Source organism: Hevea brasiliensis, unplaced genomic scaffold, assembly GCF_030052815.1.
Source record: "Hevea brasiliensis isolate MT/VB/25A 57/8 unplaced genomic scaffold, ASM3005281v1 Scaf480, whole genome shotgun sequence".
Lineage (NCBI taxonomy): Eukaryota > Viridiplantae > Streptophyta > Magnoliopsida > Malpighiales > Euphorbiaceae > Hevea > Hevea brasiliensis.
The window spans coordinates 35,592-61,801 of record NW_026615007.1 but is presented as its reverse complement, the minus strand read 5'-3'; the positions used below and the strand labels follow the sequence as shown (position 1 = coordinate 61,801).

The following is a 26,210-nucleotide window of genomic DNA, read 5'->3' as shown; positions in this document are numbered from 1 at the left end:
TTGAAATATACATGGAGTAATGGTGATAGGGACTGAAAATATTCAAGACAGAATTAACCGTTTTATTGCTAATGTAGATTGGGTGAGCTTATTTCCAAATTTTGAGGTTGTTCATTTGTTAAGACAAGGTTTGGATCGTTGTGTAATTCAAATCAAATGGTATTGTAAAAGAAGTGATAATAGGCTAAAGCCTAAGCCATTCTGATTTGGACATATGTGGATTCGGGATGGGTTATGTTATAAGGTCATTAAAGAAGTATGGAAAACTTAGGGTATTGGTTCGAGTGGGTGTGATGTGGAGGGTAGAATTAGAATGTGTAGTATTGCATTGAAGGAATGGGAGAAGCCTAGTTTTGAAGTGTATCTAGGCAAATGGTTGATTGCAAATAAAGGTTAAAATGGTTACAAGAGGGGTTCGAATCTGTTGAAAAGATAAAGGAGCAGAAGGAAATATATATATATAAAAGGGCTAAGGGAATTAATGCGTAGGGAAGAAGAGATGTGGGCACAACGTTCTAGAATTCAGTGATTGAAAAAAGGAGACAAAAATACTTTTTTTTTTTTGCCATTTTTTTGTCATTTTTACTCTAAATACTTAATTCATTATAATTTCCTTATTTCTCCCAATTTAATTTGCTACATCTCTTACTCTATTTTTGGCACAAATTATCGATAGCCCAAATAATCATAACTTTCATAGTTTGGTACTCAAACAACAAATCTCTGTAGGACGATATCTTTTCTTTACTACTTGAATGACCCGTATACTTGCGGAGTACGCAATCAAGTTTTTGGCGCCATTGCCGGGGATTTGTTTTGTTTGATATTAGACGATTGATTGTTTGGTTAATTTGGGCATTTTATTTTTTATTTTAATTTCTTTTTTTTATCATTATACTTTGAGATTTTCTTGTTTTGATTTTTCAGGTACATATCTTTTATACGAGAAGAACAAAAAGTGCAGAAATTGATTTAATTTTTGATCCTGAGATTGAAAAGACAGCTAAAGCTTTAAGAGCAGAGTCTAAAAGAAGAAAAGCTGAACTCAGCAAGAGCAACAAGTGATAGAAGCTATGGAAAACAACAACAACAGATCAATTAAGGATCATGCTTTTTCTAGTTTTAGAGATTTTAGACCGAGTATTACAAGGCCTAGAATGGAAGCCCTCACTTTGTCAAATCGTTCAACAATCACAGTTTGGGGGAGGTCCTACTGAGAGTCCACATGTGCACCTTGCACATTTTCTTGAGATTAGTGACATGCTGAAGATAGATGGAGTGTCAGATGATGCCATCCGATTGAGATTATTTCCTTTTTCTTTGAAGGATCGTGCTAGGGAGTGGTTGCATTCATTACCTTCGGGTTCAATAACTACTTGGGATGAGTTGTCACAAGCTTTCTTGGCTCAATACTTTCCTCCTAGCAAGATTGCAAAATTGAGAAATAAATTAACTTTCAGACCAAGGGATGATGAGAGTCTCTATGAAGCTTGGGAGAGATATAAGGATCTTTAAAGGAGATGTCCACATCATGGAATCCCTAAATGGATGCTAGTTCAACATTTCTACAATGGTGTTTCTCCAGCAATTAGAAGTATAATTGATGCATCTTCAGGAGGTGATCTTATGGAGAAGTCAGAAGATGAAGCTTATTTAGCATTGGATAAAATTGCTTACAACAACTATCAATGGAGCTGTGAAAGAAATGAAATGAAGAAGCCACCAGCTGTTGTATATGAATTAGATGCCATAGGTATGTTCAATGCCAAATTTGATGCTTTGACGAGAAAAATGGATAAGTTAAGCATGAAGGTTGACTCATCAATTGGAGGATCTAGTCATACAGAAGATGTTGGTGTGGGAAATATGCATTGTATCAATGATTTTCCTTCCTATGGGCAAGAGTTTGGAAATAAGCAAGTTGATTTTGTTGGGAACTACAATCAGAAACTAGTTGGTAATCCTTTTTTTGCTATATATAATCCAGCATGGAGGAACCACCCTAACTTTTCTTGGGGAGGTCAACAAGGGCAAAGAAATGCACTATCAACAACCTCTTAATTTCCAGCAGCAGCAGCAGAATTTTCAGCAAAACAGAGTACCACCTGGATTTCCACCACAAAGGAATCAAAATGCACCTATTCCACAACCACCAGTTCAGTCTTCAAACCAAGATTCAATTTTGAAGTCTATGATGGAGAATTTCTTAACTGCTCAACAAAAACAAGGAGAAATGATTCAACAATTAACTTCAAGGATAAACCAACTTGCCACTCATAACAGGATGTTGGAAAACCAAATAGCTCAACAAGCAAGCTCTTCTAGCAATGCACAAGGGAAACTTCCTAGTCAACCAGAGAATCCTAGAGAACATTGCAAGGCAGTGATCCTATGGAGTGGGAAAATTATGGGAGAAGAAGAGAAATATGAGGTAGAAGAGGAAAAGAAGAAAGAAGATGAAGACAAAAATGAATCTATTCCGAATCATGATGAAGTTAATGAGGAAGCAAACAAAAAGAAGGAAATTGAAAAAGAAGAAGAGGAAAAGTATGTGCCTCCACCACCATACAAGCCACCATTGCCATATCCTCAGAGGTTTCAGAAAGCAAAGCTAGATAAGCAGTTTGGGAAATTTTTGGAAGTTTTGAAGAAATTATATATCAACATTCCATTTACAGGTGCAATTTCTCAAATGCCCTCATATGCTAAATTCCTGAAAGAAATTTTGTCAAACAAGAGGAGATTAGTGTTAGTAGTATGCCCTAGAGCATATCATTTAGTATGTATCTTGTACATCTTTTATTAATAAAAAGGCATTTTCACTTTTCCATTTACATAATATATTTATATGTAATAGAAAAGGTCCATTGATATTTTGTTAGAAATTATATTCTTAAGTTGTTAAGAATATGAGTGACAGTATTTCTAGTTCAAAGTATCATAAATAGGTTCACAATCAAGGATACTTCACAATAAGGACATGACTTATCCAGAAAGATTGTATTCATGTTTGTTCCCAAGTTATTTATATAAGATATAAATAAGATGGAATGGTGAGTCTCATGCCATATAACAAACATGATAGGCACTTATACATGATAAGTAGGTCGAACCAGTGACGTTTATGACAAGCACATGGAGTTTACTCTTGTCAATGCGTTGTCATAAATCATATCAGTGCATATAATCTTTAGACCTGCGATAGCACAGTTATCTTGTATATAGGTGGTTTGAGTTTGATACTGCTTTCATACTTGTACTGTGTATGGGTATATGGGCATGTGTTGGCTCCTATTAGTTATATATAGAGGTAGGTGTTGATCAAGATGGAATCTGTTCCTCTAAATAAATAGGGATAAAATCCTATGTTCATTTAATTGTTTTTGATGTTTCAAGTTCCTGGCCAGGACAGATAGATTTATTCAGAAAAGAGTTTCTGATGAGAAAAATCTTTTAATCAAGAACTAGAATTAAAAGAGAACATAATATTCATAGCAAATAGAGTTTGACATAAACCATTACTCCAGCTTGAGTTGGGATTTTGTAACAGAGAGATTCTAGTGCATGGTAACATATGATTATAGGTTCATTTAAGGTTAACTTTATTACTGATTGGGTGGCCATGGCATGCTATGCTAAGTGTTAACCATGGTCTATGAGGTGCATAAAATGGTTTAGAGAAATCATTTATGGTAAGAAAGAGTTCTAATGATATTAAGAGTTGATATCATATCTCATTGCCAATTAGAGATGAGCCTAGTAAGTCACACACATACACAAGTTATCACCTAATTAAATATGATTTAATTAATTAATTAAAGAGTTTAGTTGATTAATTAAATAGGTTTGGTTTGCAATTAGATTGCAAAGTCCCTAGCATGACTTGAAACCAAATCTAGATTATTGGATGTATAGTATAAGTTAAATTTATATTTAAAGTGTTTAAATATGAATTTAATTAATGAGAAATTAATTAATAGAGATTAATTAATTAATTTATATTTGATATAAATTGATTAGAAGAAGAGAAATAATTATTTTGGGTTAAGAACTCAAAATTAAGACACAGGGGCATTTTGGTCATTTCATAGGATGACATGTGGCACAATGAGATGATGACACACACATGGCATTACACATAAGCTTGCCAAATGTCTTTTAATAATGTAAGATGATTAAAATTAAGATTAAATATAGGTTTGACACTTGGCACAATGTGATTGGGTCAATTAAGCCTAGAACCAATCAGTGGGTGACATGTGGCAAGGGTTTAATGTGTTGACCTAGCTATATAAGTTTTTTTATGAAAGGAAAATAACACAACCAGTAGCTATTCTCCTTTGTGCCGCCACCTTGAAGTTCCCATTCTCTCTTCATCTTCTTGTCTCATCTATTTCAAGAGATTAGTAAACAATCTCTTGAATTAAAAATACTAGAAATTGTTTTTAGTGTTCTGTTTACATCTTTAATCTCTTAAAAGGCAGAACTTTATTTTCTAATTCATAGAAAAAGCTTTAAAAGCTATTCAAGGGCTGCCATAGGTGTTCTTGGTGTGGACAAGCTAGAGGGACAACATCTGGTGTCCTGAAGACGCATCTGAAAGGCACAAATACACTGCAGTGCATCAAGAGGTTAGTATATTTGTTCTTGATTTAATCTAGGGTTCTAAAATTAATCTGATGAAAACAATGAGTTGATACCTACTAGAATTGTCACAGGGTGGAGGATGTGTATAGATTATAGGAAGCTTAACAGTGCCACTAGGAGATACCGTTTTCCCTTGCTTTTTATTGATCAAATGTTAGAGAGGTTAGCAAAACATTCATATTTTTGTTATTTGGATGGGTATTCTGGTTTTTTCCAAATCCCAATACATCCTAGTGATCAAGAGAAAACCATATTCACATGTCCATATGGCACATTTGCATATAGAAAGATGCCTTTTGGCTTATGTAATGCACCAGCTACTTTTCAGCGGTGTATAATGGCCATTTTCTCTGATTTTATTGAGGAAATTATGGAAGTTTTCATGGATGATTTTTTTGTATATGGTTTTTCTTTTGATAATTGTCTATCTAACCTCTCTAAAGTGCTTAAAAGATGTGAAGAAATAGATTGGGTGCTAAATTGGGAGAAATTTCATTTTATGGTGTAAGACGGCATTGTTCTTGGACATTTGGTATCACATAGAGGAATTGAAGTGGACAAGGCCAAAGTAGAAGTGATTGAGAAGATGCCTCCACCAACTTCAGTGAAAGGAATTAGAAGTTTTCTTGGGCATGCTGGGTTCTACTGGCGATTTATATAGGGTTTTTCAAAAATTGCTAAACCTCTTACAAATTTGTTAAATCATGATGTTCCTTTTAATTTTGACCACGTTTGTTTTGATTCTTTTAATAGGTTGAAGGAAGCTCTAACAACAGCCCCTATTATGCAATCTCCGGATTGGTCATTGCCATTTGAGATTATGTGTGGTGCTAGTGACTTTGCTGTGGGAGCTGTACTTGGTCAAAAAAAAAAGAAGAGGTCTTATGCAATCTATTATGCTAGCAAAACTCTAGATGATGCTCAAGTAAATTATGCCACCACTGAGAAAGAATTTTTAGCTGTGGTATTTGTTGTGGAAAAGTTCAGATCATACCTGGTTGGATTGATAGTGATTGTCTATACAGACCATGCCGCCATAAGATATTTGATGAATAAAAAAGAAGCAAAGCCAAGACTGATAAGATGGGTTCTATTGTTATAGGAGTTTGACTTATAAATTAAAGATAAAAAGGGAGCTGAAAATATTGTGGCAGACCATCTATCAAGGATTAAGTATGAGAGTAAGGATGGAAATGAAGAGGAATTGCCAATTGGTGAGATTTTCTCAAATGAGCAATTGCTAGTTGTTGTTGCTGCATTACCATGGTTTGCAAATTTTGTCAATTACCTGTCATGTGGAGTTCCCCCACCAGATTTGAGCTATCAACAGAAAAAGAAATTTTTGCATGATGTGAAATTTTATACATGAGAGGACCCATTGTTATTCAAGAGATGTAATGATAGCCTAGTTAGAAGATGCCTGAAGAGGAAATAGGAAACATTTTAGAGCATTGTCATTCTTCTGATTATGGAGGTCATTTTAGTGTGGATAAAGCAGTGGGTAAAATACTTCAAGCTGGATTCTATTGGCCACACATGTTTAAAATTGTGAGAGAATTTATTTTGAGATGTGATAGATGTCAAAGAGTGGGGAATATTTCAAGGAAAAATGAAATGCCACAACAAGGAATTTTGGAGATTGAGTTATTTGATGTTTGGGGCATAGATTTCATGGGAGCATTCCCATCATCTTTTGGGAATAAGTACATTTTGATAGGTGTAAATTATGTGCCTAAATGGGTTGAGGCCATTGCTTTCCCTACAAATGATGCAAGGATAATAGTAAAATTTTTGAAAAAGTTTATTTTCACTAGATTTGGAGCTCCAAGAGCTATAATCAGTGATGGTGGATCTCATTTCTGCAATAAACAATTTGAAAATCTTTTGAAGAAATATTGGGTTACTCATAAGGTAGCTACACCTTATCATCTTCAGACTAATGGGCAAGTTGAAGTATCTAATAGGGAATTGAAGAGAATTCTGGAAAAAATTATTAATCATTCAAGGAAGGATTGGTCATTGCCAGTTGAGTTGGAGCATAAAGCATATTGGGCAATCCAAACTTTGAATTTTGACTTAAACAATGCTGGAGAGAAAATGTTACTTCAATTAAATGAACTTCAAGAGATAAGGTTGGATGCATATGAGAATGCTAGGATTTTTAAGGAAATGACTAGATTTTGGCATAAGTATATTAAAAGAAAGGAGTTTAAAGAGGATGATCTGGTTTTATTGTATAATTCTAGACTTAGACTCTTTCCTGGAAAGTTGAAATCAAGATGGTTTGTTCCTTTCAAGGTCGTCAAAGTTTATACACATGGAGCTGTGGATATTTGGAGTGAAAATTTTGGTCTTTTTAAAGTTAATGGTCAAAGGCTCAAGATTTATATCACAGGCCAGCCCATTGAGAAGGGAACAAGTTGTTTCCTTGATGATCCACTAATTCACTAAATTAAAGAGGGTCAAGCTAATGACCTAAAATTAGCGCTCTTTGGGAGGCACCCCAAAATTTTTCCTTATACTTATTTTTTCTTTTATTTTGTTTCATCTTATATCCCATTGAACTCAAATTTGACATTAAAATTTCTTTATGCAGGTTGGTGGAGATTTTCAAGCAAATGTGTATGCTGAATTGAAAGAATTAATGCCCGGGAATTTGTTGAACCTTATATTTGTCTTCCATGATGCATATTGTTTTTAACAAAGCCAAATTTGAACTAATTTAAGCTTTATGTCTGATTGTAGCAACATGGTGGAGTGAAAGGCTATTTTAGTTACAATATTTTGAGGAAATTGGTGAGAAATATAGGAACTTTCATGGTAATCAATAGCAACATGCTTTTGGTTTTACTTTTTGGGCAATTAATTTTGATATAGTGCACTGAGATCGACATATTTGCCATTGTATATTTTGTGAAATTTCATAATACAATTCTGCAGAAATTTAATCATGTGAACAGTGTCTACAGTAGAATTTTATTCCTTGTTCATGAATTTTTAATGATGAGTTTAGGGTTGAATTTGGGTGTTATTCCTTGTGGTGTGATTGTTAATGTGAATATTACTTGAATAATGTTTTAGTTTGTATTTGGTGGATTGATAGATTTTAATTGTTCTTAACGATTAATTGGGTTTCAATTGAATTTTGAGTGAAATTTCTGTGCAAATTGTGTTTTGGGTTTGGTTTTAGTGTGTTTAGGATCACATTTCTGGGTTTTTTTATCAAGTCATTTAACACTAGGTTCAACATGATGTATGCTGGGGTAGTGTCACCACCAAAACATGTTCTTGGCACTTTAAATTGCTAAAAATGTAAAACCTACCGAGACTTTCAAGGGTTCTGACATGCCTCATGTAGCACTTTATGTACAATAACACGGGGCATGTCATTTTTCCCTTTTATTCCAACATGCCTCATGTTATTCATCTTACACCAAATCACACAGGGCATGTCACTCCTCACTATTCTTAACATGCCTCATGTTAGACACTGGGTATATCACCACTTAAACCTATACCCTAGCCATTTTATCATATTTCATCTCATTAGTCGCATGACCTAAGCTTTCACTGTTCCTTCCATGGTGCGCGCCAAACAACTTTCAACCCACATACCCAAGCTGCGAGCCATAAAAATGGCTGCTAATAGTAATTCTTCAACCCTAACACCAAACCCTACACCACCCAATGCTCAACCCGAAACACCCATTTCGTCCCCAAATCCCTAAATTCCCGATACAAACCCTAGTTCTCCACCTCCCCAATCCTCTCATTCCACCCTTAATCCCGATAATGCTACCCAAGACAACACACCTCCCTCCCTCCCAAAAAAACACCAAATCCACCCCTTCAGCTATATATGAGACACGAAAAAGAAAGAAACCAGTTCTCCACTCCTCTGCTTCACTGAAATAGCCTAGAGTTATTTCTCCAGGACCCGTTAGTGCTAGAACCCACTCTGCTACCCAAAATCCTATCTCACCACAAGTTTTTTGTTGCTTCAATTAGGGTCCAATCACCCCTGCATCATTCACCAACAGTGTCTCAAACTGCTCCGGTTATCCCTCAATCTGGAAATCAGGTAAACTCATCTTACCCATGGACTTTTAGGGACTTTGAAATGAGGAAAAATTATGAGGCCCTTGCTAAAAAGAAAATTTTAGCTACCAAGTACATTGATGAACACAGTTTCAGGGAGATAGGGCTTTATAAATCTATTAGTGAATATTTGGAAAATATAGGTTGGAGTGATTTTGCTAGGATTTAAGAACCTGCTTCTAGGGAACTGACAATTGAGTTTTTAAGCTCATTGCAATTGGACTTCCAGCCTATGCAAAGTAACCATAGGGACACCATTTCCTTTAGGTGTTTGGGTCAGGACAGAGAACTTGACACTGTTTAAGTGAATGCCTTATTTGGTTTTTGTAATGATGGAGCAAAAGTGATAGAGTGGCAAAGGACTATTTATGACCCCCCTACATTTTGGAAGTCCATTGCACCATATGGGAAATACTGCAACCCTAGTTCTGCTAAGGCCTAAGCTATTCAAGACCCTGGTCTGAGATACTTGCAAAGATTCATGTCTTACACTATACTAGGTAGAGAGCACAGTAATGGGGTTATAGGAAAGAATGATTTATTCTTTTTATGGTGCATGAAAGAGAAGAAAAAAAATAAATGGTGCTTATTTTCTTTGCTCACATACGGAACATATAGTCTTTAAGCATTCAGCTGGCAGTATAGTTATTGGAGAGATGGTGACTGTAATTGCCAAATTATTTGGTTTTAACCCTAACCAGTATATTATGGTGTCTATGGTTGGCCAGTCTTTTCTAGATAGAATTATTATGACTCAAATGAAAATTTGTGCAAAGAGGGGTGATGCTTATGTGTTGGTAAATAGGGGACATGAGAGTGTGAGCAAAGAAGAATCACAGTATATAGACAAAGATACCGATGTCGGGTCCTTCTAGCTCATATCCATCTAGGTAACAAAAGTAAGAATGTATGGCTAATCTCTCTAACATTTGATCCATAAAAGGAAGGGGAAAATGGTCTTTTCTTGTAGCATTGTTCAACTTCCTATAGTTTTTGCACATTCTCCAGCCTGTAACAGTTTTAGTGGGTATCAATTCATTATTCTCATTTTTAACAACTGTCACCCCACCTTTTTTTGGTACAACATGCACAGGACTAACCCACTCACTGTCAGAAATGGGGTAAATAATTCTAGCAGCTAGTAATTTCAGGATTTCCTTTTTCAGAACATCCTTTATTGTAGGATTTAATCTTCTTTGGTGTTCAATAGAAGGTCTACTATTTGGCTCTAGGAAAATCCTATGCATACAGACTGTTGGACTAATTCCCTTTATATCATCAATTGTATAACCCAAAACTCTCCTATATTCTCTCAAAACTCTCAACAATTTGTCAATCTCAATATCAGTCAAAGATGCATTAATTATAACAGGATATGTTCCATTGGGTCCAAGAAAAGCATACCTGAGGTTGGAAGGAAGAGGTTTAAGATCTACCTTTGGGGCATCCTCTACCTTTAATGATGGTGGTTTAATCTCCAAAATTTGCACTTCTTCAAGCTGAAAAATTGTGGCTTCAGGATGTGGTGGATAGCTCTCCAAGTATAGTGTAAAAGCAGCTATGTTGTGATTGTCATCATCAATGCTCCCACCATGGACTAAGCAATTTTCAAGAGGGTATTGTGGATAGCTTTTTCTAAAAAGCTCTTAAACAATCTCATCAATAATGTCTACCCACAAACAAGACTTAACTTCTTCATATTTCCTTTTCATGGCTGGATTGATGTTGAATATCATTTGATCATCTCTCACTCTAAGTGTTAATTTCTCACCCTTTACATCAATTAATGCACCAGCTGTTGCCAAAAAGGGTCTTCCCAATAAGATAGGAATTTTTGTGTCTTCTTCCATATCTAAAATGACAAAGTCTACCAGAATATAGAATTTTCCAACCTTGATAGGCACATTTTCTAGAATGCCTTCTGGATACTTAATTGAACGGTCAGCCAATGAAAGATACATGTTTGTGGGCTTCAACTCTCCCATATTCAACTTCTCATATATTGAAAGTGGCATTAGGCTGGCACTAGCTCCAAGGTCACATAAGGCATTTGCCACACAATTATCACCTATATGACAAGGAATGGAAAACACACCCGGATCTTTGAATTTGGGAAGTAACTTCTTCTGAATTATAGCACTACATTGCTCTCCCAAGTTGATGGTATCATAATCTTCTAGCCTTCTCTTGTTGGTAAGAATCTCCTTCAAAAACTTGGCATAACTTGGCATTTGGGATAGTGCCTCAGTGAATGGCACATTGATATACAACTTCTTTAGGACTTTAAGGAATTTGCCTAATTGTTTGTCTAGTTTATGCTTGATGAATCTTTGAGGGTAGGGAAGGGTGGGCTTGTAAGGCTCAGGTGGGATGTATGGTTTCTCTCCCTCATCTTGCTCACTTTTGCTTTCTTCTTCTTTATCATTTTTCTTGCTCTCAACTGAATTTTCGTCTTTTTGCCTCTTTTTTTCTTCTCTTTTGTTTTCACTCTCTTGACCAACTTTCTTACAACTTCTCAAGGTCACAACCTTACATTGTTCATGAGGATTTTGTGGTTGGCTAGGTAGTTTGCCATAAGATTTACTTCCTAATGAGCTTGCTTGTTGAGCCAATTGAGTCTTCAACATACGATTGTGGGCTTGTAATTGATCCATGGTTTGTCTCATGTGTTGCATTTCTTCCTCCAATTTGCTATTCATCTTGCTTTGTTTAGCAAAAAATTTCTCCATCATGCTTTCCAAGGTTGGCTTCGGCTCATGAGGTGGAAGTGATTGTTGTGCTCTTGCTTGATATCCAGGTTTGTGGCTGCCTTGTGGGCTGAAATTGAGGCTGAAATTAAGGCCTATTCTGCTGCATATACTGCTGGTTATGAGGGTAATTTGAGCTTTGACCTTGTTGAGCGAAAGTTGCTTGTGGTCTCCATGTTGAGTTGTTCACATTGGAGTAAGAATTTCCCATAGGTTTCTGTTGATAACCTCCTACATAGGCAGCTTGTTCTTATAAATAATCATCACCATAAGAAAAGTAATCAACTCCACAGCTTTGGGTTCCATCTGTGTTGGCAACTTGTTGCATAGTTGTAGGAGTTGAGGTTGTTGGCTTCGTTCAAAAATCACTAAGAAGCTTAGTCAACTGATCAAATCTTGCATTCATATAGCTAACTGAGTCAAGTTAATAAATCCCAGCCTTCTTTGGCTTAAGTGCTCTAGGATTTCCCCATAAATGGGTATTATTAGCAATCTTCTTTAATAGATCATAGCATTCTTCACTTGTCATTCTCATGAAATCTCCTCCTGCTTGTGAATCAATTGTGTTTTTTATGGCTGGAGTAACTCTGGTGTAGAAATTCTGAACAATCATTCATTTGGGTATTTCATGATGAGGACATTGCCTTTCAAGCTCCTTAAATCTCATCCAAGATTCATACAAAGTTTCATCATCCCTTGGTTTAAAAGCTACCATCAAATTCCTCAAATGAGTGGTCTTCCTAGGTGGGAAAAACTGAGATAGAAAAGCTTGAGATAGCTGCTTCCAACTAGCTATAGTAGCTTGTGGAAGTGAGTCGTACGACTCTAATGCTAAATCCTGAAGAGACAATGGAAATAAGGTGAGCCGAATCACTTCATCTGAAACTCCAGGTTGTCTTTGTGTGCCACATATCATCAAAAATTTCTTCAAATGAGATTGAGGATTTTCTAGTGGACTATATCCAAATTTTGAATTCTGAACCATTTGAATGAGACCGGTCTTTAACTCAAATTGATTAGCTCCAATAATAGATCTGCTATCTCTCACATATGCACATCTAGGAAAAGCATAATATAACATGGATCTTCTCTGAGGATCATTTTGATTAACAACTTCATTCTGCCTATTTTGCTCATTTCCTCCATTATTTCCACCAATAGCTCTATTTTGATTCTCCATATTTTCAATTTTCTCCTCTTGCTCAAACCTTTGTTGTTGTTCTTTTTCTGCTTCCTTTCTCCTCTTAGATTCCTTTTTGTTGGCTCGACATAATTTTTCAATTTCAGGGTTGAACAACAATTCAGTATCACTTGTGCTTTTCGATCGTCTCGTAAACAAGAAAAGTACCTGAAAAACACAAGGAACAGCAGTGAAAATAAAAGAAAATAAAAATTCTAATAAGCTTAAAACAATTAAAATCCAACTTAAAAACAAACAATTCTCCGACAACGGCACCAAAAACTTGGTGTGTTAGCTGTGAAATAGCTTCTGCAAGTGCACGGGTCACAGTAGTATAGTTTTAAAAATAATATCATTCCCACAAGGAATTGTGCTTAAATTGAAAATAAAATGATAAGCTAATTAGAATGGTAAAATTTAAAGATATTAAAAAAATGAAATTTAAAATTTAAAATTAGTATTTGAGGAATTTAAGCTAAATCAAACAATTAACTAAATTAATTAAACTAAATTATCAAAATTTAAATTGAAATTGCTAATTATGAAATTGGGAGGAATTAAATCTAAATTAAATAAAAATTAAAGTGATTCTAGAGATAGGGTTTTCAATATTGTTTCCATGTGGTTTATCCCCAATTTAGCCAAACACATGAGAATTGCAATTTTGAGGGAAATCAATTCTTAGTTCTTTGAAACCTTTTTCAAGCATTTCAAAGTTGGTATTCATCAAATCAAACCCTGTTTCACGGTATTTCAAACCTGACAAAAACCCAATTAAAGCTCTAATTGATTTTTGAAAGTCTCCTTAATCCTCTTAGCTTATCTCCAACACCAAGAAAACTAAGTTTATTGCAAGATTATTTATCCTAAACATTCACTTTTCAGTCCATTTGTCAAGGATTAAAACTTAACTTAATGAGGGCCCATTCATCAAGCAAGGCAACAAGCTCACAAGTAATAAATCAAAATGGAGCAATCTCATTTAAATGACTAAATCAGTTCAAAAACCACAATACAAAGCAATATTTACAAACCCATCTCTAGAATCTCAAAGATCTACTCACAAATCATGGTTTCAAGACAAACCTAAGTATAGAAATGAAGAAATAATGAAAATCTAAGCTAAGGAACAGAAAAACCTAGTAAAATGATGAAGAATCTCTTTGGAATGTTGCGTATAGGCGTCCTCTCACACTGCAAAACGATTTCATGAGCTTCTCTTCCTCTCTCTCTCTCTTGCAAAATCTCCCTCTTTTTCTCCTTTTTCAAACAAAGAGAAAAAGAAGTTTTTATATGGTTCAGAGGTCTGGCCTAAAATGGGTAAAAAGGCAGAAGATTCTGGAGAAAGTGATGTATTAAATCAGAGGGATGAAAGTGCCACGTCAGCCATTTTCATTAAAACAACACAAGCTGAATCAGTTATGTCGTGCCTTGTTTTACAGGTTGTGAAACCTTCTGCCTGAGAAAAACTTCATATCTGACAACGACACAACCTGTGATACAAGCTGTGTTGCAGGTTGTGCAACTTTCGGTTTCTTTAACTCAACTTCAAAATTTTGCAATTCAACTCTAATTTCTTCTAAATAGCTACTATGATCAAAACACACCAAAATTCTCCAAATTTAACATACAAAACAAATATATTCCAAAAATTAAACTAAAAAGTGTAAAAAGGTAAAAATTGACTAAATATATGCTAATATCTATAGTAATAGCTATGAACAAGGGTAACTTATATGTAAAAATTATACCTAAATGATGATATAAAATGCATGCATCAAAGGGACAGTGAGCATCACATACATCAGTGCTCTTGTCATTGATTATGCTTATCAAAGGCATGGGGGTGTTGGCTTTGGAGATTTTAAACATTTTAATTTAGCAATGTTGGCTAAGCATTGCTGAAGGCTTATGGAGAATTCAACTTCATTGCTATCCAAAATATTTAGGTCATGATATCATCCAAGGAGTTCTTTCCTTGAAGCCAAACTAGGTTATCAACCTAGTTGTGCTTGGAGGAGTATTTTACAAGCCTGTTGAGTGGTTGAAAAAGTTTCGAGATGTTTGGCGAATGATGGAACACAGATCAAGATTTGGAAATATAATTGGCTTATTAAATAGAATGGTTTCTGTATTTGGTCTCCTCTATATTTACTTAGTGAAGATGCTAAAGTCAGTGACCTTATTTTGCATGAAGAGAATCACTGGAATTTGGGGTTTGTCAACCAAATCTTTATGCCTTTTGAGGTTGAGCAAATTCTTGTTATTCCCTTTTGTTGCTCCCTATTAAAACACAAACTGGTTTAGCATCATAACAGGCCTGGTATCTTCTCTATCCGCAGTGCTTATGTGGCGTTGATGCATAAATCTTCTAGCAATGTTTCTTCCTTTTCAGTTTTGATTGGAAGTCTTTTTGGAAAAATTTGTGGCTATTGTCAGTTCCTCCAAAGATGAGGCATTTTATACATTGGGCTTACTCAAATTTATTGTCTGTGCTCTTGGCACTGATCACAGGAGGCATGAATGTTGTAGTTGATAGTATCTCAATAAGGTGGAGTTAATAGAGCATGTATTGAGAGATTGTATTATAGCTCAACTTGCGTGGCGTTTCTCCCTACTATGAATTGACTCTGTTTCTAATGATAAGAGTCTTATCGATTGTTTTGCTGAACTAAGGTCTTCTATTTCCAATGAGTGATTTGAGTTAGGTTGTATGATAGCATGGGCATTATGGAATGCAAGAAATGTACTAGTTTTCCAAAAAACAACTCTCTCGGTTCCAGTCATAGTTGATTAGGCTATTTCCTTCTTGAGTGAGTATTAGGGTTTTTATTCTCCTCCAAAGATAACCAAACCAGCTCACGCAAATGTCAGATGGCAACCCACTCCTTAAGGTATTGTTAAAATTTATTCAGATGTTGCATTAGAGTGTGGGCAAAGTGGTTTAGGTATGATTATAAGAGACCATGCAAGAAGGGTGCAAATGGGGTTGGGTGTTAGGAAAAGAGACTCAGATATGGATGTATTAGAAGTTGATATTGAAGCAACAATGTTTGCGATCCAAAGAGCGGTGGAGATGGGTTTTGAGAAAGTGATATTGGAATTTGGTTCAGCTAAAATGGTCAATCTGCATAATGGTAGCACTTTTCCTTTGAATTATGTTGGTACCAGATAGGGAAGGTAAGTTAGTTGTCCATTCTCTTGCTAAAGCCTCGCTTAAATGTTGTGGAGAGGAACTTGTTTGGATAGAAGAGGTCCCTTCTCATGTCATGAACCTTGTTCTTAGTGATCATTCGCTTCATGAGAGCCACACAGCACATTCCCAACACCACCGTTTCGTAGTCCCCCCAATTGAGCAATAATATTCTAAAAAAAATATTTCTAAAAATTAATCTTCAAACCAACGGCTAGAAAATAATGTAATGAATATTAATTATGATTTATGAACCTTTTTTCGTTGTTTTTTTTAATTATTTAAAATTAATAAAATATATGATTTATCAACAAAAGAATTTATGAACCTTCCTTGCTAATGTATATTGATTATTGTTTTATAAAGGTGTAATTTAAAATTTTTCACTTATAATAATTATATGAATATTTAAGTTTTGACCTGCCTCTATGTTTAATTCTATGTTTGCTCTTGCCAAAAACTAGTTGTGTATAATGAACACAATGAATTTGAGCTCTAATTCCACTAGAGGAATGAATCGCACTACTAGGCCTCAATAAAAGAAAATTAATATTTACAAAACAACTCATTGAACTGGGCACCTGAAAAAAAAAAAAAAAAAAACAACAACAACACAAACCGCTCCATATAAATTGGAGACAAACCAAATCCCCAATTATGAGGAACAAAAGCAAGAAACCTAAGAACAAAACACAAGAAAGTAAAGAGAAATAAAGAAAATAAGAACAGAAACAAATTTTGGAAATTATTTTTAAAAATACACAAAAAAAAGAAAAAGCAAAGAAAAATAAAAAAAAACAAAAAAGGAGAAAAAACAAATCTGAAAGGAAAAAGAAAGGGAAGGGGTGGTGTTAGCCAAAAATGGCCAGCAGTAGCTCAATAGCAAATCCAAGAAAAAGTTAGCTAATTGTTAGATATTATATTTAATTAGTCTATGTTTTGATTAATTTTTGATGACCTATTAAATGAATCATTAATCCACTAGTTAAACTAGTGACTCATTAATCTCATTCCTCAATGATTAAATGTTTGGATTGGATTCAATAAAAATGCATTAAAAAATTGGGATGATGTAATGCCCTCACCATAGGTAGTCCCTATATTTTACTCTTCCGATGACTAATGTCTGTTCGGACAGTCAAAATGTCTGAAACTACACCTAAACTATAGTGAGGAGGCATAAATTGAAGAAATAAATGTAAAGAAAATATAGGAAAAAATTTAGAGAATTTATTAATTGGTATAAAATAATAAAAATAACCCGATATGCACTATGGAGGGCATTTTGGTCATTTCACCCTCAGATGTGAATTTTGACCTACATGTCAAATTAAAATTTGAGAGAATTAAAATAAATTAAAATTATAAATTTATTAGTGGGAAATGAGAAAAGAAGAGAAAGAAGAAGAAAAGAAGAAAAGAAAAGAAAGAAAAATAAAAAGACTTATGGCATTAAAAAAAAAATTAAAGTATAATAATTATAGAATATATATAAGACACAAGAGACAAAAATTAACCAACCATAGGTCTTCTTCATCTTCCTCTTCTCTCTATTTGAGCCGGCACCATGGAAGTTCTCTCTCCCTTCATTTTCTTCTTTCTCAAAGCTTGATTTCCCAAGCTTTCTGCTCATAAAACCTTAACCTCTTTTCACAAAAAATACTCCCCACACCATAAGGAAGCTATAGATACCAAAAAGAAGCAAGAAAATTGAAGTTTAGCAAGACAACTAAAAAGGTTAGTGCTTTAAACTTTTAATCTCCTCCTTAAGCATGAATATCATGCTAAATTAGAGGAACAAATCTTGTGAAGGAACCTAAGTCTAAAAATGAACATAAAATGATCAAATGACTGGTCAAAGTTTATTGATCAGGAATTGCCAATTCTGGACAGCTTAGAGGCAAATGGACCAATTATGGTATTTTGACCATAACTTGAGTTCTATAACCCCAAATTGAGTGATTCAAAAACTGATTTTTAAGTTTAAACATAGAGGAGCAATTGTTATGAAGGAAGTGTGATCAAATAGACATTCTAGCCTAGTCAAATTCCTAGATAAAGATAACACATCAAAATAAACCTAAATAAAGGTTCATGGGAAAAATGCTATACATGGTAATTAAAATGCTCATAAGGCTAATTAAATATTAAAAATGATATGAATATGTAAATTGGGACTAATGTCCTATTAATATGAAATTAATGGTACCACTGAATAGTAAAGAAAATAGTAATAGTAAATAGTACTTAAATAATTAAAATCTTGATTAATTGCCCATAGTATACCTAGACTTATTTATTTAGTTTGGATAAATTAGTATACCAATTAGAGACTACAGATAGCAGTACTGCCTATCGAAAAAATCATGAACTAACAATATATGTCTAATATGATTGTTCTACAGGCTATATGCTTACTTATTGGCCATTGTGCCTATTTTATTTCTGGCTTTACAAGCCCGACAGCGAGTCTCGTGCCCGACAGCTGACCTCGTGCCTGACAAATGTATACTGGATAGACATATGGCTATCTAATCAGCATACTCCTGTGCATCCAACTTTTATAATTTATTATAGGTTTCTTGGGCATTGATAATGATTAATTAATACTGAATATACAATAAGTAAACAGAAAAGATCCTAATAATTTAATTATTTTCAAAGTGTAATAAAAAATATAAAAGACCCATAAATTACGAATTGTAATTATTATTTCAATTGTTAAATTATTGTTATTTTAAATTATGCACCACTAAGCGTTATGCTTAGCGCGTTGGTTTTCCATCGCGTTGGTACTGGAGATCACCCCAAGAATTGCAGATGAAAGAGGCAAGAGTGCATCGATAGAACTCGACTGATCCGCCACTATCCAGAGTCACCTTCAAATGTTTTCTGCAGTAAGTGGTCAATCTAGGTCGAACCCTAGAGATTGAATTATTAAATTTCGTGCCCTTGTGTAATGGAAAAAGAAACAAAGGTTGGGGGGGGGGGGGTAATTCGCAATCCAAAGAAGAATTCAAAAATAAAAAATTAAGATCTAAAATTAAATAAGAAATTCTTAAATTAAACAAATTTCAGTCCAAGATAATTCGCATTTTAATGCATTTTGATCATAGACAAAAGAAATACAGTTATCTCTTATTGAATACTTAGCGTAGATTTACCAAACAGTGAGGTAAAATCCCTAACTTCCCTATACTCATCAATTCGTACCCAACACCCTTGTTGACTCTAATTATTAACTGAATTAGTATTAAGCAATCCTCATCAAATTAATGATTGCTTTAAAAATAGAAAGTAGTTAAGCTGAACAATAATTTATGAAGTATAAATCATTTAATTCACTCTATTGTTTCCTTAAGTTATTATCGAAAACTGGGATCATAATCAATAAAACCTAATTGCTACTCATGTTCAATCTTACACAACAATTATGGATTATGAAGATGAACTAGCACTTGACCACATCAAACAATTAACTAAAGGCCTTTTTAGCAAATCATTCATTAGATCAAAGACAATGAAATCAGAAAACAATAGATATTCAAAAAGACAAATTAAATTGAGAACCTGGTCTCACAAATCAAGCAAAAGAACTTGAATCCCTTGAACTGAATTAAAAATTTAGCCACTCATGTTCATGGCTTATAGAAAAATTGAAAAAAAAATTGAAGAAATCTAGAATGTGAATAGAGAACGAAAGTCTAATTCTCTCTTTTCGAGAGGCTGCTCAATGGCCCCTTATGTCGGCTGCTGCCTCTTCTATTTTATAATAAATGGTCTAGGGTTAGGTTTTTAGGGTCTCTGTTAAAAACTGCAATTGGAGCAAAATCAGAAAACTGATTATCGACGGATACACAACCCGTGTATCACTACACGGCCTAGGGCCGTGTAACTTACTGGAGCTGAATGGGTATGTCTTACATTGGCACAGAAGGTTACACGGGTCTCTAGGATTTACACGGGTCAAGTTACACGGCCCATGTACTTTGTTTCTTCCTCGGTTCTCTAGATTTCTTCTGGCATAATGCTACACAGGTCTGTGGTTGTGCTTACACGACCCGTGTACTTTGTATCAACAACGCTTCTTAATCCTTCAACCTTTCCAAGTTTCCTTTCACACTTCTATGTTCTAGGACTTCACGAAAACCCTGAAAAATATAGTAAGAGTCAAATCAATGCAAATGCTGAAAATTTTTCTATTTAACACAATTATTTCAACAACTCTCTAAATATATGCCTAATAGATAATTACACTTTAAATAACTGAATTAGGCATAAAGATACCCTAGAAACATTAAATGTGATGGAAGTAAAATTAATAAATTATGCACTTATCAAATTTTCCTTCATTTATGATTCCATGCTTCATCCTCATGATTGTTTAGCTTCCAGGAATTTTCTTGCTTGGTTCCTTCTTGAAGTCTTGCTGGAGGATTGCTGGAATTTATTCAATTTAAGATTTTATTCTCTATAGAAAGTTACTACCACGGCATCTACTGTGAGGAAACCCATCACAGATCGAGGAAGAAGTACTACCTAAACAGGAAACAGAGGCCTTAAAACAAAGATCAAGGAAGAAGTAATACCTAAAGGAACCAAGGTAAAAGTCTTTATCACTTGTTGTCGTCGTCGTCTCTCTGCATCTACGATTCAACTGAGATGATGGAGTCTTTTGATGGACTCTCTCTATTTGGTTCTCACTATTAGCTGATCGAAATAGAAATTTGTGTCATGGTTTCCATCGTTTCAATGTAAGTCAAAACTTTTATTCTATGCTTAGAAAGGTAATTTGATTTTTCTAAACAACTCATGCATGTGATGATAAAAAAATCATAAAGAAAATAAAATTAGTTTGGTATGTAATTTTCCTTTGATCTAAAGCTCAACCATTGGGTAAATCTAAGGCTAAAACATTTACGTTAACAATAACTCACCAGGTAGACTCAGCTTCGAGTCCCCTCCCCCAGTTTGCATACTCAAAGAAATAGAACGTGGAATTCCAAATGAACTTTTGCATACCAAACATGCTGTGTGAATTGGTCATAAATTTTTTGTGAAATTCATTCACTTACACGAAACAAGTTCATTGTTTCAATCTTGTAACATTCGTTGATGATGATTCCTTTTTTTCTTCACCAGGAAAAGAGGGAGCCTTTATTGATTTCTATTCTGAAGTGATTTTGCTACGAACACCATTGTAACTGTTCATTATGGCAACTTCTTCCACTGCACATAAATGGAAGTATGATGTCTTTCTCAGCTTCAGAGGAGAGGACACCCTTGAAAATTTTACTAGCCATCTATATGAAGCTTTATGTGGTAAAAAAATCAAAAACTTCATAGACAATAACCTTGAAAGAGGGGAAGAAATAACGCCGGCACTTTTGAGAACAATTGAAGAATCAATGATTTCTATAATCATTTTCTCAAAAAACTATGCATCTTCTCCATGGTGTTTGGACGAAATGGTGAAAATACTTGAATGCAAGGAAACTTATGGACAGATTGTTTTACCAATTTTCTACCATGTAGATCCATCCAATGTAGAAGAACAAAGTGGGTGTTTTGCAGATGCACTTACTGAGCTTGAGAAGAACTTTAAGGAGAAAGTAGAAAAGGTGCCCAGGTGGAAGGCTAACTTGTTGAAAGCAGCTGGTATATCTGGATGGGATTCCCGAGTGATCAGGTATGTATATATTACTTTTATTTTTTGTTTAAGGTCTCATAAGGGAACATTGAGAACAGGTGAAAAAAAAATTTTTTTCTTTGCAATTGATAATTAATTACAATAGCAGATAATATATTATTTATACTCATTTAAAAAAAGCTTTTGCTAGTAAAATTTAGAATTAGAACTAACAATTGATTGCAGAACTTAAACATGGAAATGGAAAGCTAGGGTTTGACCAAACAAAATTTCATTGCATACTAAGTTAAGCCATAGCACTAATTTTATGTTGCTCAGATATATATGGGTCCGTAGTTGGCTCTCTTGCCTAAATGTTTAAGCTGGAAACCCTTTCTTTTTTAATTAAATTGTCTCTTTTTTTTTTTTTTTTTTTTTTGTACCTGTCTGTTGACATAATTAGCTATGCAGTAACCTAAACAATAAGAAAGGGTTAACAATCTTTTGTCTATAGAAGATTGAAAACGAACATAAATTGTTTTGCAAGATGTTGCAAGTATTAGGATTTTTTTCTATTTATTTGGATCGTTTTGTTATAAAAATGCACGGCTTGAAGGAAAATGTTGGTGTAACATAACTCTTTGGTTGTCTCAATACTTTTTATTCATCATTAGGTCTGATGCTAAACTTGTGAAAGAAATTGTGGAACATATTTTGAAGAAATTGAATCATGCACCCTCAAGAGACTTAAAGGGCCTGATTGGAATTGACTCACGCATTACAGAGATTATAGATTTACTACAGAATGGATCTCAAAAGTTCGAATTGTGGGAATTTAGGGAATGGGTGGCATAGGTAAAACGACTATTGCTGGAGCTATTTTCAATACACTCTTAAATCAATTTGAAGCTTGCTGCTTTCTTGAAAATGTTAAGGAAGAATCAAAGCAATTTGGTGGGCTTGTTTGTTTAAGAGAAAAACTCCTTTCTGAAATACTGGATGAAGAACATCTACATATTACCACTCCCAACACAAGATCCATTTCCATTAAGGATAGGCTCCAGCGCAAAAAGGTTTTGCTTGTTCATGATGATGTGAATGATGTAGAGCAATTAGAATTCGTAATTGGAAGATGCAATTTTGGTTTGGGAAGTAGAGTTATTGTGACATCTAGAGACACGCATGTTCTTATGAAAGGAGTTGATGAAGTATATAAAGTTGAGGGAATGATGATGATGCTCTGCATTTGTTCAGTTTGAATGCTTTTAAGGAGAAGTATCCAAGGAAAGATAGAATGGAGCTATCAAATAGAGCTGTTAAATATGCTCATGGCAACCCCTTGGCAATTAAAGTTATTGGTTCTTTTCTGTTTGGCAGAACAGAACAATATTGGGAAAGTGCACTGGATAAACTTGGAAAAATTCCTCAGCCTAGAATTTTTCATGTGTTGAGAATAAGTTTTGAAGTGCTAGATGATGAAGAGAAAAGTATATTTCTTGATATTGCATATTTTTTTAGGGGGCAGCAAATTGACTTCGTAGAGAGAATACTTGATGGTTGTGGCTTCTCAGCAGGAATTGGAATTACTGTTCTTGTTGATAAATGCCTTGTCACTGTCCTACATAACAAGTTGAAAATGCATGACTTGTTGCAGCAAATGGCTCATGAAATTGTTCGCCAAGAATCTATTAAGGGGCTGGGAAAACGCAGTAGATTGTGGAGATCTTGTGATGTCTGTCAAGTGTTAACCAAAAATCTGGTGAGAGCCATATGCATTCTATATGTTTTTATACTTACATGTGTTTCTATTTATGTGTTTATCAAAGTAAGCTTAATATATTGGGGTAACCTGTGCTTTATTTATACTTATCTGTGATCTTCAGGGAACTGAAAGGGTTGAAGGGATATGGTTAGACACATCTCAAATAGGAGAAGTGGACTTGATTACAACAGCCTTTTTGAGGATGTATAACCTTAGATTGCTCAAAATCTACAATTTTACAATTAGAAATAACTGTAAACTGCACCTTCCTCGTAGCCTTGAGTTCCTTTCTGATAAGTTGAGGTATCTCCATTGGAATGGATGCCCTCTGAGCTCTTTGCCATCCAATTTCCAGGCAGAGAACCTTGTTGAACTTAACCTGGCTTACAGCAATGTTAGACAGTTATGGACAGGAGTACAGGTATGCTGCATTATTTTCTTGATTCCCTTTCTTCCGTCATTTCCTTTTGAAAATGCATTTTAGTTTGGGCATGTGCCTATTGTTGTATCCTATTATATTGTTTTTGCTGAATCTTGCGAGTTTGAAAGAGATTAACCTTAGCAATTCTGAGCACTTATCTACAGTGCCTGACCTCTCTCTGGCTAAGATTCTCGAGAGAGTGAATTTTGAATACTGTACTAACTTGGTAGAAGTTCCCTCATCTATTCAGTCTTTATAGAAGCTCGGTGATTTGAATATGAGATACTGCACAAGCCTTGAGACCTTTCCTAGTGTTATTAATCTGAGATCGCTTAAGACTCTTAACTTTTCTGACTGTTCAAATCTTATGAAGTGTCCAGAGACTGCAAAGAACATAGTGTATTTAAACTTAAAAGGGATTGCAATAGAAGAACTTCCCAAATCAACTGGGCATCTCAGTGATCTCATAACATTGGATTTGAAGGATTGCAAAAGAATCAGCAATCTTCTAGAATGCATTTGTTTATTGAAATCCCTTGTGACTATTAATCTCTCTGGCTGCTCTGATATCACCAGGATTCCAAATATTTCAGGGAAAGTGAGATTGTTGTACTTGAGTGAAACTGCAATAGAAGAAATTCCCTCTTCAATTGGTAGTCTCCCTAGACTCTCTTGTTTGGATCTTACAAACTGCAAAAGGCTCAAGAATCTTCCTTGTGATGTTTCTAAGTTGGCATCTTTTGAAAAGCTTATTCTTTCTGGCTGCACAAGAATCACTAGGTTTCCAGAGGTTTCGAGTAACATAAAGAAGTTGCTTTTAGATGGGACAAAGATCGAAGAAATTCCCTCATCAATAGAGTATTGCTTTGAACTTGAGGAACTAGGCCTGCAAAACTGCACAAGATTTCATATTCTTCCGAGTAGTTTTTGTAAGTTGAAATATTTGCGATGGCTTAATCTCTCAGGCTGCTCCAGATTTGAGAGTTTCCAGAAATTTCGTGTGACAGGGATTCATTGAGATTTCTTCACTTAGATGGAACAGCGATAAGAAAGGTGCCCTCACCAATGAAAAATTTGAGTGGTCTTTCTATCTTGCAACTGAGAAACTGCAAAAAACATAAATTGAGTGGTGTCTCTATCTGGGAAAAACTTGGTGTCTCTACTTGGGAAAGACTTTTTCCATTGTCAATGGCCATCGCAGAATTCCAGTGGAGAGATTTGAGGTTCTTGCGTAAGCTATATCTAAATGATTGCAGCATATTGAATATGCCTAATGCTATTGGCTTCTTATTCTCACTAGAAGCATTAGATCTAAGTGGAAACTTATTTTCAGAGATACCTCAAAACATCCTTCAGCTCGAAAAGCTGGAGTACCTCGGCTTAAGAGATTGCCTGCAGCTAAGATTAATACCTGCACTTCCACCGCGGCTGACAAAATTAGATGCAGAAAATTGCATTTCTCTGCGTTCTGTACCTAGTAAATCAACAGGAGTGGAAGGAAACATTTTTGAATTCCTTTTCACTAATTGTTACCAGTTGAATAATTTGGCAAAGAAGCGTATCATGGCATATGCACTAAAAAAAATTCATTGTTATTCCAAAAGGCTGTGCAATCAGGTCTATTTCTGTCTCCCTCATCTATTTTTTCTTTTTCTTTACTGATCGTATTCCTTGTTAATTAGAAGTCATGGTGCAGATACCTTCTGTGGTGGCAAGGGAATCTTGTTTATGCTTCTCTGGATCTGAAATTTCAAATTGGATTAGCCATCAAAATATAGGATTTTCCACAACAATCCAGCTGCCTTCACATTGGGCTAATAGCGAGTTCCTGGGTTTCATTCTCTGTTCTGTTATAGCATTCAACAAACTCCATATAGACGACTCTGGTTTCCAAGTGAAATGTAGATACCATTTCAAAAATGAATCTGGAGACAGCAATGATCTATATTGTTATTTCAGCTGTTGGTATGGTTCAAGAAATTTGAGGAAGCATCATATGTTCAGTGGGTATGATCGGTGTTTGGATGTTAAAAGGTGATGGGTTTGGTAAATACAATTAAGGTTTTAATTGAATTCTACCTTGAAGATATGAATGGACTTCCTTTTCTCTGCTCTGATGTTTGGAATTGTTGGGTCTGTCTGCTATATGCCCAAGAAGAAAGCTTCTGGATAAGTCTAGCCATAACTGTCACCTTTCCAAGGGTCTGTTTTGGTCTAACTATTGAATACAGCTGATAACTGTTAGCTGTAGTTATTACTGTTAGTTGATAGCTAGTAGCCGATGATGGCTCATTATATTAAGTGTTTGGTAAAATTATATTTAACTGTTACTGTTGATATGTAAAATGACTAATAAGGTTATATATTATATAATTTATTTTATTATTGAAATAAATATAAAATTATAAATTTATTATATTATATTATTTATTTTATTATTAAAATAAATATACAATTATTAAATTAATATATTTTATCATTTATTATATTATTAAAATAAATATAAAATTATTAATCTATTATATTATATCAT

The 26,210-nt window shown here is 34.6% G+C and overlaps 2 non-coding genes and 1 pseudogene across 2 annotated transcripts; 2 read left to right on the top strand and 1 right to left on the bottom strand.

Annotated features, from left to right (window-relative positions):
• Positions 1-1,434: 1,434 nt before the first annotated feature.
• Positions 1,435-1,538, bottom strand: LOC131177442 (small nucleolar RNA R71). The gene has a single exon (XR_009146918.1). It is a non-coding gene; the product is annotated as a small nucleolar RNA R71 (small nucleolar RNA).
• Positions 1,539-12,115: 10,577 nt separating this feature from the next.
• On the top strand, positions 12,116-12,222 carry LOC131177443 (small nucleolar RNA R71). The gene has a single exon (XR_009146919.1). It is a non-coding gene; the product is annotated as a small nucleolar RNA R71 (small nucleolar RNA).
• Positions 12,223-21,333: 9,111 nt separating this feature from the next.
• On the top strand, positions 21,334-25,836 carry LOC110662243 (disease resistance-like protein DSC1; annotated as a pseudogene).
• The last annotated feature ends 374 nt before the right edge of the window (positions 25,837-26,210 follow it).